This window comes from Calidris pugnax, unplaced genomic scaffold (assembly GCF_001431845.1).
Source record: "Calidris pugnax isolate Ruff unplaced genomic scaffold, ASM143184v1 scaffold27, whole genome shotgun sequence".
Taxonomy (NCBI): domain Eukaryota; kingdom Metazoa; phylum Chordata; class Aves; order Charadriiformes; family Scolopacidae; genus Calidris; species Calidris pugnax.
The window spans coordinates 11,495,135-11,500,365 of NW_015090893.1; positions in this window are offsets into that span (position 1 = coordinate 11,495,135).

Consider the following 5,231-nt stretch of genomic DNA (forward strand, 5'->3'; position numbering starts at 1 on the left):
GGGGTTCATTGCAGAGTCCCTGGGCTGCCCAGCACTGTCTTTGCTATTAGTTTCTGAAGGTCTTTTTTTAATCCAGAGCTACATGATATCTATCAGCATTGGAGCAGAATTATCTGGAGTGCTGCAAAGAAGACTTTGGGATGAGGATCCGTCCTGGAACCAGAGGAAAGCAAAGGGTGGCTCTTCAGACAAAAACTTATTGAAAAGAGGAGCAAAGGGAGGCTGGAAGAGATTTGTCTTGGTTTTGACAGTTGAGGCTGGATTGAGGGATTGACAAAGCCTGAAAGGTCACAGGCTGCAGCCAGGGATGGCTGAGCCATGGGGCTGCACCAGTGGCTGGCTGGGGCTGGGCTTCAGCTGCTGCCAGAGAAACCTTGCAGCAGGAGGGTTGGCTCTTGTGTTAAATGTGGGCTGTAAGATCAGGTATCCACTGAGCAGCAACCCCAATAACATTTCAGTCCTCTTTTCACTGCTTTTTTGGTTGGATAAAACCCTGGTTTAGTCCTTTTCTGCCAGCTATAGCTGTTTGTCAAAACAAAACCTGCCCTGAACTAATTCTTTCTGGCTCCAGGTCATGTTCTCTTGGTTTCAAGCCCATCACCCTGCTTCACCAGCACCTCACAGTGAGATGCTGTGCCCAAACCCATGCCTGGGAGCCCCGGCCCGCTTTGGTACCCAGCTCCTAGAGCTCCCCACTGCCTGTGCCTGCCCCGGGGCTGCCCGCCAGCACACACGCCTGTATTACAAATAACACAACCACTCTCCCATCCTGTGTCCATCCAGGTTGTGTGAATGCCCGTATGGTTCATTGCCTCTTTCCTGCCCGACTGGGGGATGCTGCTGCCCTCAGCTGCCTGCCCCTGCCCGCATCCCGGGAGGGGACCTGGGGACGGGGGGAGGTGAGTGCTCGGCTCCTGTCTCCTTGGTTGGTTTTGAGCTTTGATTCCCGTGTACAGCTGCACGTTGGGGCAGTATTTCATGCTTGCCAGTGTCGGCTGATAAACCTTTGATTTTCACTTCTGGGAATAATAGCATGGTAATGAATTATATTCACAAGAATAACTGTAATAGTCATAAAACTGCAAATAGAAGAAAACTGTAAATCAGTCACCCCCTTGTAATGTGCTTACTTCATCTGAATCACCCTCCCTGGGCAGATTATCAATTTTATTTGGCTTTTCCATCCTAAACTTTTATTAAGTGGGGTGCCTCATGCGTAAAGATACCGAGCACAAGCCATATGTTCCAGGGATTTATCTGTTTATTTTGCCTGCCTTCCCTCGCTCTCCCCTCCCGCTCGCAGCTCTCCGGACCTGCAGGCGGCTGACGTCGGACCGTAAAAGACACGTCCCCAGTGTCACTTTACCTTTATTATGCAAAAAAAATAAGCTGCCGGGTGATGCAGAGGCCTCTGTGCTGTGCGGAATTAGCCAGACCCTGCAGCCCGTTTAGACTTCCATGTAATTAAAATAGAAAGCCATTAGCATAGCTCCAGGGTAATCAAGGGGCTGCATCCTGGACCCCAGCGCGTCCTGGGCTGCAGAATGAAGATGCTGCTGCTCCCAGTTGATGGCACGATGCTCACCCCGAGCCCTGCAGGTAAACTGAGGCAGCCCAGAGGGGTGCGAGGGCAGCTGGGGCAGCACTGGGGAAAGGATGATGACAATTTACCACCAAATTACTCAGCTGAGGCTGAGTGCGGATGGAGAACGTGGTGTTGAAGGCAGAACCACGACCCCAGGTGCTACCAGGTGTCTCTGCCACAGTGCTTGCCATGTTTTCTCCTGGCCACGGTGGAAGGCAGCAGCAGAGAAGTTCTTCTGAGCCCAAGCATCTTCTCTTGCTGGGTACAGCACGGTAACTTTTAGCAAAGTCCCTGTCCTTTCTCTTTTTACTGGATATTCATATAAAAAAAATCCCATTTTGTTTCTCTCTCAGCTGCTGCCCATGCTCTTTTCCATGTTTCCTGTCAGAAATCCACTGGCTGCAGGTGTGTTCAGGGGGGGCAAGGCTGGCATGAGAACAACGCTGAATCAGCGCTGGTGCAAAAGGCGTCGGAGCAGCCAAAGGAGCCAGGGGAAAGGTGCAAATTACACCCAGCAAAATGCAGCTGTTGGGTTCGACGACCTTTTCAAAGGCGAGGAGGAAGCTGGAGTGGAGCTTGCTTCAGCTGGATGCAAACTTGCCAGGGCCTGCACGGCATTTCATGGCTTTTGGAAACTGCGGCTGCAATTTCCCATCGTAACGCAGCAGGGAAAAAGGGAAAAACCACAGACTGTGTGATTTACAGGATGCCTCTCTTGGATATTTCCATCTGTGATCTGAAATTCTCGGGTAATGTAGAAACCTGGAATTGTTGCTCCAACTGCTCCCACTGAGTGTGCTTTTGCCTTGATTTTTCATGCAAATCCAGGTTCTCCTCCCCTGTGCCCAGCAGCCTCCAGCCGCATCTCCTGCCCAGCAGCAGGTTGGCTTTGTGGCTCACGATGGTCAGTGCATTTGCAAGAGGTGATCTAAGAACATGTTCAGGTGGTTTTTGTGCCGTACAGATCATTTTTGAGTTCAAAATCCAGATTTCTTGAGTCAAACAAAATCATTTTGTCTAGTTAATGATGGCTAATGGAGCTGAGCCCACCTGCACCCATTGAGGACTCTTGGCCAGTCTCTTTACAGCTCAGCAGGACCTGGAACACATTTGATGTGCTGGACATGAATCTTTTCTGCTCTGGCAAATAGCTCCTCACAAGTCTCAGGCTGTTTTCCTGAGCAACAGGCTCTTGGCAAGCGCTTCAGCTGCGATGTGTGTGTTAGTGCTGGTGCCATCTTTGTGGACTCGTCCTCCTGGCATTGCACACATGGACATCACCTGGGTTCTCATTAGTGAAGGCTCAGGGGTGACCAGAGAGGGGTCAGGGGGCTTTGCCCAGCTCCCCCATTCCTCCTTGCATCGCTTCTGCCAATAGCCTGGGCCTGGGCCAGTTTTGTAACGTGGTTTTCCCAGTCTCCCTGGAGGAGATCTCAGTTTGAGCCTGGAGATGTCCCAGCTCACCAGCCCTTCTCTGGCTGCTGCTGGATTAGTCAGGATGTTCCAGAGCTCCCGTTTGGCTTCATCTAAGGAAAACCAGAGCCTGCCAGGCATGCACTGTCAGGAAGGCTTCAGCCTCGTTGGGTGGATCAGGCTGTTACTGGCTTCAGAAGAGCTGGAAAACAGACTGAAAAAACCCGAATTGCAGAGGTGACTGAGCTGGGGTGTGGGTGGAGGACAGTCAGAGAGTGCAGTTATTGCTGTGACTCACGCAGGTGCTTCACTCAGCACCCAACACGTGGCATAATCCTGCACCCATGCAATCAAAGAGGCTCATTAGTGGGAATCAAGAGTCACCGGAGTAGGGAGAGGGGAATACAATGAGGGTGGAGTGGGAGAGGCTGGAGATGGTACAGCTGGAGGTTCAGCCCAAGAGATGCTTCCCAAGAGGGTGTCTCGCTCATAGGTTCCAGATGACAAGTTGGCATGGGTTCTTCATTTCCAGAGGCAGAGGGAGCCAGGGCAACCAGCACAGGAGCAGAAAACCCCTAGTGGGACCCCTGTGGGGTGTGTGACCTGCCCTTGGTCCTCCAAGGAGGGCTGCAGGAGCTGCTTGTGCTGCTTCACAGCTCTGCAAGCTGGAGCAGAGCCATGCTTGGAAGGGCATGGGGGGAGAAAAACCTCGTAGGAATTGGATTTTAAAGACAAGTCCGAAGTTCAAAATTAGTTGCAATTTGAACAGAAATCTGATCTTTGCAGCCAATTAGCAAGGCTGAGAAAGCAGCGGGAGCGTCTCATGTTTTGACAGCGTTAAAAAGGCACAGAAACTGAACAGTGTGGATTGAACATGCCACCCATGCAAGCTGTCACTCCAGCAACAGTGACCCAGCAGTGAGCTGGTCTGCTGGTGGGCCCAGCAGCGCAGCAGGTCCTGGGGGGCAGCAAGGTCCCCAGCCTGCCTTCCAGAGCCAGCATCCCTGCCCTGCCCTGCCCTGGCTGCTGGGGTGGTGCCAGCAGGAAAAAACATACATTTTTGGTAAAATCCAGCTGGAACAATTTTGTATGCAAGTGTCTGTGTTTATACACGTGATGCCCTCTCTTTCTTCTTGGGTTGAAGGTTTTCTTAGGTGGAAGGGTCTAGTTTGGGCTGTCTGTGCTGCAGAAGAGACCAGCATAATGGGGATGCTCTGCCTGCCTGGCTCTGCTCCCATGAACAGATGAGTTTGCAGCTGTTTCACTCTCCCAGCAGAGTGAATCGATGGGTCTGGCTCCAAATTCATTTAGCAGACTTGGTCTTCAGAGAGTCAGACAGGTCTGGCACAGCATCCAGGGTGCAGTCGAGGGAGGGCAGAGGGTGAAGGGGTCCCTTTCTGAGAGGGGATTCCCCTGCAGGGCAAGGGATGCTCCATTATCCTAAGAATGCAAGAAACAGGTCCTCAGGCAATTTCTGCAGGGCCTGTGAAACACTGAGGCTCCCAGAGAGACAGATTTTGCTTCTCTCTTGACTACTGAACAGTGAAAGACTCCATGTCTGGTGTGTGGAGCTCAAACACACATACACAGAGACTCTCTGGGTGCTTTGGTGCAACCCCCTCATGATTTCCTAGTGAAAAGAGGCTGATCTGACACCACAGTGTAGGGGACCCACTGGTATGGGACTCCAGGGGCCCATTGTCACAGCTAAGGCAGGAGGAGGATCTCCAGACATTTGCCACACGAGGCATGGATAGAAGTAAGTAGGACCTCAGCTCACTTCATTTTGGCACTTGAGGAGAGTGGAGACACCCTCCCTGGACCACCTTCCTGCCCTGCTGATGAGACATGTGTCCCCTTCCCGGGATGCTTCCCAGTGGCAGCAAGTGACCGAGCCAGTGGCTTTTGGGATGGCACCAAAAGGGCACCCCCGGCGCTGGGCAGAGCCGAAATGGACCCCCCCAGCCTCCACACCAGCCCACGCTGGCTAACACAGCCCTGGTTCTGGCTGTTGCCATCACATCTCTGCTCCCTGCTCCACCATCAAATTAAGGAGGAGCAGCAGCGCAGGCAGACCGTGAGCGAGCGGCGAGGGCTGGCGGGGGAAGGCGAGGGGGGGGAAGGATGCTCTTGGTGACTCACTGCCCTGCTCCCCTCGCAGGGAGAGGGTTTTCTGTTTCGGAGGTGAACGCTGGAAAGCAACTCCCTCCTTTCCTCCCTCCTCTCCTCCCTC